This window comes from Mandrillus leucophaeus, unplaced genomic scaffold, assembly GCF_000951045.1.
Source record: "Mandrillus leucophaeus isolate KB7577 unplaced genomic scaffold, Mleu.le_1.0 Scaffold147, whole genome shotgun sequence".
NCBI lineage: Eukaryota > Metazoa > Chordata > Mammalia > Primates > Cercopithecidae > Mandrillus > Mandrillus leucophaeus.
The window spans coordinates 2,234,642-2,247,501 of NW_012101443.1; the positions used below are offsets into that span (position 1 = coordinate 2,234,642).

Below are 12,860 nucleotides of genomic sequence, written 5' to 3' on the forward strand. Positions count from 1 at the left end.
AATTTCTATGTCAAATGGTAAATAGCTCATTCCTTCCTGAGTTCTCTGGGACTTTGCTTCATCAGGATATATCATCTGTTGTTTAACCTTTTCCACTTTATTGACAACCTAAGTGAACCAGAACCACCCTCCCCTCGCCAGTTACCTGTCTTCCTCATTACGCATTCATCTACACTGCTGTGGTGTGGCTGTTCCTTTTTCCTTACCACCTCCCACACCAAGCTTTTTCTGCAGATGTCCCCAATGACTTCCTAACTGCAAAGTTTCAAGTCCCAAGGAGCCCATTTCCATCCTTCTTGTCTCATTTGATCTCTCTGTATCTTTGGCATTGCTGCCTGTTACTTCCTGAAGTGCTCCTCTGTTGGCTCCAGTGCACCAGTCTCTCCTGGTTCTCCTTCTATTGCTTGGCCTTCTCCTTTTCAGTCTCATTTACTGTTTGTTTGGATTCTCTCCCCCACTCTCTTAAACATTGATGTTTCCCTAGGTTCTGTTGCTTGGCCTTCCTTCTTTTTACCGTAGGTTTTCTTTGTACTCCAGCGACCCTACCCTTATCCTGATAATTGGGTGCCTCCACTTGAGATTTATCTGTGGAACCCAATTCAGCCACTGATAACACAAGGGGAAAAGGTTGTAGGCGGCAGCCCCCCATAATCTCTATCACCTGTTACGCATGAAAGCTTCACTGAGTAAGCATACAATCTATGTAAAACAAACAACCAAAAAACAAACATTTATGTAAAAGGAGTGTGGTTAGTATGGAAACTTGGCCTCAAGAAGTGTCTTCTAACCCCTGTCCCTGGACTCCTTTGTAGAAATTCTGGAGCTGCCTGGAGTGTCTTCAGTTTCCCTGCACACATATCTACTTGGATGTCTCCTCCAAGCAGCCTCTTATTTATTCTTGTTTTCATATAATCCACCCCTCCTGTATTCTCTCAGAGTTACTAGTACCAACATGTACTCTACCTTAAGCCCAAACCCTGCATCATCCTAAATTCTACTTTATTCTCAACAGCTGGTCCTGGGACGGCTGCTGCCTTAATCGCTCATCTGTGAGAGAATTTCCTATATTATAATTATTTGATTCATGTCTATTTCTTTCATTAGAATCTTTATGTCCCAGGTACCTACAATTTTTATAGTGTTGTGTTCAACTAATATTTTATATGTAAAAATGAATTTATTAGCAATCACTAATTCCCAAGGAATTAATAGCATTACCCTGTTGTCTTAAAAAAAATGCCCAAACCATAAAACAATTGATTTTCCAATCTTAATTTGTTAATATTAATGAATGTTAAATTAATGCTGTATTAAAAGGAAATACTTTTAAGATCTTTGTCTTTTACGGTTGTTCAGTGTAAAGGAAAGTTTTTTTAGGTACTGTTGATACATTTTGGAACTTGTACACATCTTATATATTCAGTTTAAAAAAAGATCCAAACTTATCAGTCTTGTTATGAACCCTATTTTTCAAATTTAATATTTCTCAGTATTTACTTATTGAATGCTCTCAAATGGTGGCTTAATAGTTTCATGTTTGTTAAATACAGAGCTGTGTCTTCCATTTGCTATTTTTGAAATAAAATTTTCACTTTATACAGCAGTCCTTGATATGGCCAGCCTAGAATCATAGACTTTTTCCATTTTAGTCCTAAATAAATAAGAGGATGGTGTGCTATAGATTCTGAATAGTAACAACCTATTTACCTGATTTTTCATTGGTTTGAGTATTTGATACAGAGAAATTGAAGCTTAAACTTTTATCTAATCTTGTTTTAACCTTCTGAGAAGACTGTGTGTCCTTAATGACTCAGATTTAGCATATGACTGATGAGTTGTCTCAGTTGGTGGCCAGTACTTATTTTTTGTCTTATTAGGTTGAAAGCTATGTCTTCTTAAGAATGCTGGTGTATGTGGTTGGTAACAGCTTGCCATTTTTGTTTAGTTGCTTTTACTTTCCTGAAATCCAGGAAGCCAGATAATTAAGTTTTAAGGATTATACAATATACAAGTCAATAATTTTCTAACATGATCTTAAAAGCAGAGTATATTGCTTTGGTGCAGTAGCTTTATGAGAGCTTTTTGAACTGTTTAGAGCAGGGGCGTCCAATCTTTTGGTTTCTCTGGGTCACACTGGAAGAAGAATTGTCTTGGGCCACACATAAAATACACTAACACTAATGATGACTGGTGAGCTCTAAATAAATAAATAAATAAATAAATAAATAAATAATCACACAAAAATCTCATAGTGTTTTAAGAAAGTTCGCGAATTTGTGTTGGCCACATTCAAAGCTGTCCTGGGCCATGCCTGTGGGTTGGGCAAGCTTGGTGTAGAGGCTGGTTTTGATTCTTCGAGTTTCTAGACTGTGTACTAAAGGTTAGGGTTGCTGACTCTAGATACACAGATGCATTTCCCATTCATAGTTAGCCTAGTTCTGGTGGTTTTTAGAATCAGTCACTCTTGTGTAGTTTATTTCATTGGATCTGCGCATAGAGCCATCTAGGACCAAGTAAGAGAGCTTAATATTTTTTCACTCAGTAATATTCAGAGACCCATAATCTTTGATGATGGAGGATAGAGAATGTGACAGTACCTGTGTGTTTGTTTATATACAGACATAGCAAAAAATCATTAATCTTGTTTCTTTTGGTTCACTGCCAGAAATCCCTACCTGGTGCTGTTTATAAAGACAATTAGCGTCCATGTGTGCATACTGGGCTCTCTTGATGGGTGGAGTCCATAGTAGGAAAACCAGATACCGTGGTAGAGTGTGGGAAACTAATCATGAGTTTTCCATAAATAGTTTGATGTTGGCTTATGTTTTGGAATGTGGTGTAAATTTACTATCATTGGCTCATTTTAATTATGTAAAGAATTGCTATACATGAAAAATGTGAAAAAATTCAAATACCCCGTTATTTTACCTTCCCCTGCCCCAAATTTTGAGCTGCTTATTTATTTTATTCTTTGTAGAAACAATAAAGCATATACACTCTGGCATCAGACTCCCAGGTTCCAAGCCTGACAAAAAAGTATTAACTTATGCCTACGAACTTGGGCATGTTATTTAGTCTTTCCGTGTCTCAGTTTTTCTGCCTATAAAATGGTAAAACAGAGTTAGAGTTATGAGGGTTACATGAGGTAATATACATATAAAGTACTTAAGTACTTAGTGTGTGGAGTTCACACACTAATTATCAATTACTAATTGGTAATATTATTCTACATGCATTATTTTTTCTGTATAAAACATACAGAAATGTAAGAAAATTTTAAATGTGAGTAAATTTTAGTATTTCTTGTAACTTAAGGCTTGCAGAATTTTCTGACATCTCTAAGAGAATGTTGTGTTTTAACTGTTTAAGTAATTTAAAAATAGTTCTGGTTTTAAATTTTCTCCTAGTTTTCCCAAGGAATCCGTAGAAATTATTTTACTTTATTATTATTATTATACTTATTATTTTACTATTTACTTTTTATATAAGGAATTTACTTTAAAATAGTGTTAATATTTCTGTATTCTTCATGGTCTCTTCTTTTGTCTCCTAAGGAGTAATATTTAAATGTATTAGCAGGCCGGGCGTGGTGGCTCACGCCTGTAATCCCAGCATTTTGGGAGGCCAAGGTGGGCGGATCACTAGGTCAGGAGTTTGAGACCAGCCTGGCCAACAAGGCAAAACCTCGTCTCTACTAAAAATACAAAAGTTAGCCAGGCGTGGTGGCATGCGCCTGTGATCCCAGCTACTCAGGAGGCTGAGCCAGGAGAATCACTTGACCCCAGGAGGCGGAAGTTGCAGTGAGCTGAGATCACACCACTGCACTCCAGCCTGGGCAACAGAGCAAGACTCCATCGCAAAAAAAAAAAAAAAAAAAAAAATCTATGAGCACATTTGATAGGGAAACCTCACATGGTCTAAGGGTTCATGCAAGGCTCACTTCAGGAAGGAACTTCCTAAGATCCAAAGAGTGATCAGAGTTATTAACTAGAAAAGGTGTGACATGGAAGGACATGCCTTTCATGCAGAATTAGACCCTTAAGTGCCCAGAGATGGAAGGTGCCATTATTATATATAAATAATATCCATTGTTTCAGGAAGAATAATGGATTCTTATTTTTGCAGTGATTGTATTTTATTGTTAAATATATTCCATCTGCAGCAATCTTTAAATTTTTAAAATCAATCAGTGACTAGGATAGTCTGATATAGTCTTAGTAAAATCTTTGTGTTTAAGAAAATATAGGCCGGGTTGGCCAGGCACGGTGGCTCACGCCTGTAATCCCAGCACTTTGGGAGGCCAAGGCAGGTGGATCACTTGAGGCCAGGAGTTGGAGACCAGCCTGGCCAACATGGTGAAACCCTGTCTCTACTAAAAATACAAAAATTAGCCAGCTACTTGGCAGGCTGAGGCACGAGAATCACTTGAACCTGGGAGGTGGAGATTGCAGTTAGCCAAGATCGTGCCACTGTACTCCAGCCTGGGCAACAGAGCAAAACTCTGCTCAAATTAAAAAAAAAAAAAAAAATGTACAAGCCAGGCATGGCAACTCGTGCCTATAATCCCAGCACTTTGGGAGGCTAAAGCAGGAGGATTGCTTGAGACCAGGAGTTTTGAGACCAGCCTGGGCAGCATATCAAGACCCCATCTGTACAAAAAATAAAAAAATTGGTAGCATGCACCAGTAGTCCTAGCTACGTGGACTACTGAGGCAGGAGGATCACATGAGCCCCGGAGGTTGAGGCTGCAGTGAGCCATGATCATGCCGCTGTACTCCAGCCTGAGTGACAGAGCAAGACCCTGTCTCTAAAAGAAAAAGAAAACATAAAAAGAAATTTGATTTTTAATGTAGATTGTAATTACTAACTACAGAAAACAGCTGTCATAAAATTTCCCTTTGACTCATAATTGACTATGATTTTTAAATTAAAGTTTGACTTCAAGCATAAGATTTATTTTTCATAATTCAAGGGTCAGATCGTGCAGTTTATGAATACTTTTGAATAACTTTCTTTTTTTAAAATAGAGCATATCATCCTTGCTTTTGTATATTGATACTTTTTATTAGATGATAACAAAAAGAAAAAAAAATCACTTCATTTGTTATTCTGTTTATTTCACGTTACAAATAACTTATATAATTGTTGACTGATACAGTACTAATGATTCTGTTTTGTAATAAACATATTTTTTATATTTAAATTCCTGGATACAGCACAAGTTTCCCTACAGTTTGTATATAGCTTATATAACTATTAAAGTAGAAAGTTGGATAGACTGGGAGTAATACTTAATTTATATATTATGTCAATAATCACATTTCAGCTAATACTTGAAAACTCTATATCCCTTAAGATGTCAACAGTTTTCATTAGAATATTAGTTTTTATTAATTATAATCCATGTAGCCCCCACCTAACGTGGGATACCAGTGCCTCTTCCAAATAGTTTTGGGAGTCCCTAGAGTATATCATATGGGTTCATGCAGATGTCTGGGTGTCAACCACATGGCATTAATTTTAATTTTTTTCTTCTGGCCATGTGCTAACAGTGCACATGTCATGTTCACTGGAGACTGCCACTTTTGTTGGGCTTTGTTGTTGATCTTTCCTTAGAGTGACTGTCTGAGCTGGATCACTTAGTGCTTTTTAGGACTTTTTGGTAGCGCTGTCTAGTCTGGGAGTTTTATTTGAGGAAAGATTTTTCACTATTATATTGATTTAATTTTATATGATGGCAATATAGGACTATTCAGATTTTATATCTCTTTGTTTCAGTAAGTTGTATTTTTTCTATTTGACCGTTTAATCTATATCTCTTAAATTACGGTTATATGTATTTTTTTCATTCCTGATAGTGCTTATTTCTGCCTTCTCTTTTTTCCTGATTAAATTATACTGGAGGCTTGCCAGTTTATGATCTTTTTCATACAGCCACGTTTTGGCTTTGTTGATCTTCTAGTATATGCTTGTTTTCTATTTCAGTAGTTTTTGCTGTTGTCTTTATCGCCTTTCTTGAATTTTTTTTTTTTTTGGCCTTTATTTTATTTGTTTCACCTCCCTCCCCTGACCAGCCCACCCTACCAGTTTCTTTGAAATCCTTATCCCAATAATCTTTAGCCTTTATTCTAATGTTCAAAACTATACATTTCTCGTAAGTGCAACTTTAGATGCATCCTACAGTTTTGATATATACTACATTTGTCATTGTTCATTTCATTCTTACAATTAAAAAGAAAACTAGTTTTGTGATGTTGCACCCTTTGGATTATCTTTTTCTATTACAAAATTTCTTTTGATTTTCTAAAGTTTATTTTTTTTAAAAAGATCCAACTTGTATATTTTCTTACTAATTATACACATTTTCCATCTCATGATTTATACCATTCTGCTTTTATTTAATTCCTTTCACTTGTTTTTTTGGTTGATTTTATCATTCTCTTGTCTACCTTCTGGAACAACGTTGCAGACTGTTTAAATAATGGAAAAACAAATAAAGAATTGTAGATTTCTTTTTGTTTCCCGCCCCTTCCCCACCTCTGCTCCAATAAGATAGTATATTTCTAGGGCTAGAGTAAAATATCTAAGATATAAATTGCAGGAAGTACAATGAGGCCTTATTGTACTGGGAATGAAAAAGTTGTCAGACATCTCATTTCTACATTTCTGAGACTTCTTGATACCTGCTTGCCTGGGTTTTGGTTTGCTTGTCTGGTTAGTTTTTCTTCCCTTTCCTCTCCCTCCCTCCTTTCACTCTCCTCCCGTCCTCCTTCCCCTACCTCCCTTTCTTCATCTCCTCTCCCTCCTTCCTTCTTCCCTCCATTCCTATTTTTATCCCTTCCTTCATCCTTTCTTTTCCTCCTCTCCTTCCTTCCATTCTTGCATCCTTATTGTTTTTTCACCCCGACATAAGTGTTTCAAAAGTTGGGAAAACCCTCACTAGATCTTCCTGATTTTGGGATCAAGACAAAATGATCTGTAGAGGTCATATGTCATTAACTTGTCGCACTCTAAGAAAACCTAAAGAAAATCACCCATGCCTTTTAAAATGCTGAAAACATAACAAATCACTATATTCATAGTATTTTTGTTCTCTTTGAAGTGATGAGTCATCATAAATAAATTGGACCACTGCCCCTTTAAGTAGAAACTGCCTTAGGGGACTGATGGAACTTTGGGGCTACTTCCTGAAGCACTTGTTGGTCCACCAGGAGTGTCAGTTGGGCCTGGGTGAGAAGAGAGGCCCAAGAAAGCCACCATTGTCTGTAGCATGAAGCTTTTCCTATAGTCTAGTGATAATCCTGCTGTGAGTACTTCACTGTCATTCAAATAATTGCGGAAGGAATTGTCTCTCAGTTGTCCTAAGGCCTGCCTAGTACCTTGAAAGGCAGTTGGTTTCTCAGTACCCATTTTGGAGGGTGAAATTAGGTTCAGTTCAGCCATTTTAGTTTTTTGCTTTGTTTTTCCTAGCTAGAAAAATTTTAAAGCTATTTTAAAAATCCCTTGGAGGATTATTTGGAGATCATGATAGAAATTTTTTCCTTTACTGGTTAACTGAGTTGAATTATATAGTCCTTTTTTAGCTTAAGATCTTTAAACATTTAGTTGCATAACAGCTTTTTAATTTGTTCGATTCCTCAGTTGAAGCCATTACGAATTGACTTAAAATTGTAAAAGACTGAGTATTATATTGAGCCTTTCTATCAGAAAACATTAGCTTAATTAGTCTATAATTAAAGATGATGTTAGCTGTACTTTAGTTTGTCTTAGGAATAGAGGTCCTTAAATTATATGTAAACCATCAGTTGCATGGTTCTTTTGAAATGTGGATTTTTCTGAATGCTTAATAAAGCTGACCTGACTCTAGCTTAATGGTTTAAAAATATATACATCTATGCTAAATATATACCCATAGACACACATACATATATACTGCTTCTACTGTTTCTGTAACTTAAACTGATTTGCATGCTGACAAAATTACTCATCCAGTTGTACAGTTTTATTTTTATTTATTTTTTATTTTTAGAGTCAGAGGTCTTGCTCTGTCACCCAGGCTGGGAGTGCAGTGGCATGATCTTGGCTCACTGCAACCTCGACCTCCTGGACTCAAGCAGTCCTCCTGCCTCAGCCTTCCAAGTAGTTGGAACTACAGGTGTGTGCCACCATGCCCGGCTAATTTTTGTATTTTTTGTAGAGATGGGTTTTCACCATGTTGCTCAGGCTGGTCTCAAACTCCTGACCTCAAGTGATCCACCTGACTTGGCCTCCCAGCATGCTGGGATTACAGGCGTGAGCCATTGCGCCTGGCCTCCAGTTGTATAGTTTTAAATGAATGTAAAATACTTGAATGATTGGCAAATTTAATATTATTTAATAAATTTAATATTTTAAATAAATCTAAAAATGCATTAATCAGTTTGAATAAAAGATATACATTGGGTCTGAAATTCCAGTTGAGAAATTTTATGCTTAAATAAAAATTCTTGAATCTTAAAGGAGAAATAAGGCTGGGCATGGTGGCTCACACCTGTAATTCCAGCACTTTGGGAGGCCTAGGAAGGAGGATCACTTGAGGTTAGGAGTTCAAGACCCACCTGGGCAACATGGCGAAAACCTGTCTCTACGAAAAATATGAAAATTAGCTGTGTGTGGTGGTGTGCACTTGTAGTCCCTGCTACTTGGGAGGCTGAAGTGGGAGGATCAGTTGAGCCTAGGAGGGTCGAGCCTGCGGTGAGCTGATATCAAGCCACTGCACTCCAAGCTGGGTGACAAAGTGAGACACTGTCTCCAAAAAAAAAAGAGAGAAATAAGCTTTTTACCTAAATTAACCCTTGCATATGATGGCAAAATTTTCTAATTCTTTTAGTGATAAACTAGTCCATTATTTAAAAATTCAAATTTCTTTTTGATTTATGGGTTTCTGAAGTATTTGTAAACTTTCTAGTAAAATAATCATGAAATTTTAGAGCAAGAAAGGAACTAAAAATAGCATTTGATTACTAATAGTCAAATGATGTTTGTTTTTATAACCATATAGATGTAAATGGAAAGATTGTTTTTTTAAAAGAACATTGAAATAACTTAGATTTTAGTTGTTGATCTTAACAGACAACCGGGAGTTAAGAGTAATTTTCGGCTGGTCTGAAGGGAGTGAGTTATCTCAACTGATTGTTCACAGTCAGTTACAGATTAAACTCCTTGTTTTACTCTTTCCCACTTCTCACTACTGCACTTGACTAGTCTTAAAAAAAATAAAAATAAAAATAATTTTTAGAACTGACTGTGATGATTTTCAAAAAAAAAGACTTTTTTTTTTTTTTTTTGAGACAGGGTCTCGCTCTGTTGCCCAGGCTGGAGTGCGGTGGCATGATCTCAGCTCACTGCAACCTCCACCTCCTAGGCTCAGGTGATCCTCCCACCTTAAAGATTTAATTAGAAATTTATTTAATGAAAACTTTGGAAGATATGAGAAATTAAAAGAGAAATGCCTAACAAATCTGTGTACCAAAGGCACTGGATGAAGGATAAAGAAATTATATATCAGATGCACGTGATTGTAATATATATAGATATAGTTTTATATCTGTGTATATTTAAAACATATAGTATATAATGTATATATGGACATGTATATATGTAAATGTGTATGGTTTTAACTAAAATTATACTTTAATGAATATTTTAAATCTGATAGCATACCCCTACCTGAGAGACACTTTTCTAGAGGAAATTATATCTAATTGCAGGGACATTTAAGAAGAAACCTAAGAAAAGCCATTTATTTTATTAAGAAAGCCGAAAGGGAGAATGGAGTAACTTTAGAAGGGACTGTGATAGAGCTTTCACATATGATGTTTAATTAAAACAATGAAATTTAAAGCAAATCAACTTGCAAATCTTGTTTCTTGAATTTTATTTTTTAATTTCTTGTTTTAAACCACATTCTGAAAACATCTTGAATTTTCTTTAATCTTATATTTTTCTGAGTTTACTTAAGGATTTATAGATAATACTGATATCCTTGTATCTCCTGTAGCCATTTAGTGGATTATTTGGACATTCTAACTTATGGACAGGAAAGATAAAAGATTATTAAAAAATCATTTGCATAATCATTATCCCTGATAAACCTTTTTGTTTTATACTTTTTTCTGTTAATGCCAATCCTGAGTCTTTGTAGCAAGACTTATGCTATAAAAATAAATACTTAGCAAAGTTGTTGATACGGTTTGACCGTGTCACCACCCAGATCTCATCTTGAATTCCCACTTGTTGTGAGAGGGACCTGGTGGGAGGTAATTGAATCATGGGGGCAGGTCTTTCCCCTGCTGTTCTCATGATAGTGAATAAGTCTCATGAGATCTAATGGTTTTCAAAAGAGGAATTCCCCTGCACAAGCTCTCTCTCTTTGCCTGCTGCCATCTATGTAAGACGTGACTTGCTCTTCCTTGACTTTTGTTGTAATTGGGCTTCCCCAGCCATGTGAAACTGTGAGTCCAAGTAAACCTCTTTTTCAAATGGCCCAATCTCAGGTCTTTATCTGCAGCATGAAAATGGACTAAAGCAATTATACAATTAGATGTGGAGCTTATTTCGAGAACAGTTTGAGGGATAGAAGGTATGTTCAAAAATATACACCTGAAAACAAAAAAAAATTTCCTTTTCTTCAAGATTAGGTCATGGTTCACTGCAGCCTTGACCTCCCAGGCTCAGGCAAAGGCAGTCCTCCCATCTCAACCTCCAGGGTAGCTGGATCTACAGGCACATGCCACCACAACTGAATAACTGTTTGTAGAGCTGGGTTTCACCATGTTGTCCAGGGTGGTCTCAAATTCTTAGACTCAAGTGATCCGCCCACCTCAGCCTCCCGAAGTACTGGGGTTACAGTCGAGGACTGTGCTTTTTCATGTTTCTGTTCTAAGGACCTGGTACACATATATGTGTGTTGTGTGAATGAGTGGGTGAGAGGGGAGACAGAAATCAGATATGTCAGTGGTTATGAGTGTCTGAAGAGTCGATACCAGTGTGCAAGGTAAAATGTGCTGGCTTATGTGAAAAAAGAGAAGGAAAAATTCTCAAGTTGTGAGATAAAAGAGATGACCAGTACTTGTTAAATAGAAGAATTAATTCAAAGGATGCTGTGTAACAGAAAAATGCCACAGTTTCTGTTTGCATTTGTGGCCCTTCTTTATTCCAGGGGTCACATTCTAAGACTCCCCATGGGTGCCTGAAACTGAGGATAGGTTCAAAACCAATATTCACTATTTTTTTTCCCTATACATACATACCTGTGGTAAAGCTTAATTTATAAATTAGGCACAGTAAGAGATTAACAACAACAGTAATAAAATAGAACAATTATAACAATATGCCAGCATTACTACTCTTGCACTTTGGGCTATGAAGTAAGATAAGGGTAACTTGAACCCTCCAACCACTTTGACATACTGACAGTGGATCTGATAACTGAGACAGTTACTGGGTGACGAATGGGCAAGTAATGTATACAATGTGGATCTGCTGGACAAAGGGAGGATTTCAGCACGTAATTTAACATTTATGACTTATTTCTGGAATTTTCCACTTAATATTTTTGGAGTATGGGTAACTGAAATCATGGAAAATGAAACCACAGATAAGGGAGGACTCCTGTAATTGGTAGTTTATATTTTCACAGGATAAGCTTTCAATATTTTATTTGTCAAAGGAGACTTAGTCATCACTTAACAGTTTTCTAAAAGTAATTATTGTGGATGATGCTGTGAAACTGCCAGTGGTTCTGTATTTTAATTCACTATTTTAGAACTATTCTCTTATATGTCAATATGATGTTAAGAAACTTAAGTCTATTTAGGTTCATTGAAGAGTCTGAACAATCTAAAAATTATATGTTTAGTAAAGATACAGAAATTTACCATATTTGATCTCTACTTATAGTTAAAAATTGATCAAGCAATGCTATCTAGTAAAAGTTGTGCAGTTCTATTTATTTAACATTCTGGCTATTTAACTATCAGAAAGGAAAGTGTGATGGTAAGAGTTTATCAAGAGACATCCAAGTGCTACCCAATTGCATTTCCACATCTTACGTTGGAAGAGAGAATTTAGTTTTGATCTGAGAAATAATTTCATTTCAAACAAATTTCAGTGCATTTTAGCTAATGTCAGCATGAATATTTAATATTTTAAAATAACTTTGTTATCTTGATTAATATTTTTCCAAATGAGCACATTTTTTTAAAATTAGAAAATTTATTGTCAAGTGTGAAGTACTTTTGAATAGGTACCACAAGGTGGCAGGATTGTATTTTGTAGATTCCTTTTGCTTTGATAAACCCTTGGTTATCTAAAATCTAAGTTTTCCAGGTGGTTAGCTATTACGCATTTTATATGCCAGAACTTTTAAATTTTAACTTTTTTGACGGAAAACTAAACTATATTTCTCACTTTCCTGATTTCTTAAGCAGTAGAATATAACAACTGTTGTCAGTGAGCCATTTGAATGTGTTATTGGATGTGATTAAGATGGAGTGGTCAGTAACAGTAGTGTGGAGGGAATAAGGACTGGTCCCAGCAGAGACTCTGGACCTTGACTCTTAAAAGCTGGGTCTGATGTCAATTTGCTTTTTGCTTTATCTACATTTTTTTCCTGTCGGAGGTGAAGTGAATCATGTCAAGTGCCAGGCTCTGGTGTGGTACAACATGGCTACTTTCTGTAAAATTCAATAGCAAATGAAGGCAGACACTGCCTTCTCCCAGCGGCTTTTGTGACACAGAGTATTTGGGGAAGGAAAATAAACTATGAGGCCTTAAAATTTCTTCTTCAGACACCAGTATGGTAAAGGTAGCACCAGACC

General features: G+C 36.1%; 1 protein-coding gene across 3 annotated transcripts in view; it reads left to right on the forward strand.

Moving 5' to 3' along the window:
* The window catches only part of TSC22D1 (TSC22 domain family, member 1), a 144,316-nt gene that overhangs the window by 94,126 nt on the left and 37,330 nt on the right, over positions 1-12,860 (forward strand). The window contains exon 1 of one of the 3 annotated variants that reach the window (XM_011974617.1): positions 7,223-7,306. The exons of the other annotated variants lie outside the window; for them this stretch is intronic. The gene's annotated coding sequence lies outside the window, so the exon portion shown is untranslated. Of the gene's footprint in view, positions 1-7,222; positions 7,307-12,860 lie in introns of those variants that run through there. 3 annotated transcript variants of the gene reach the window in all.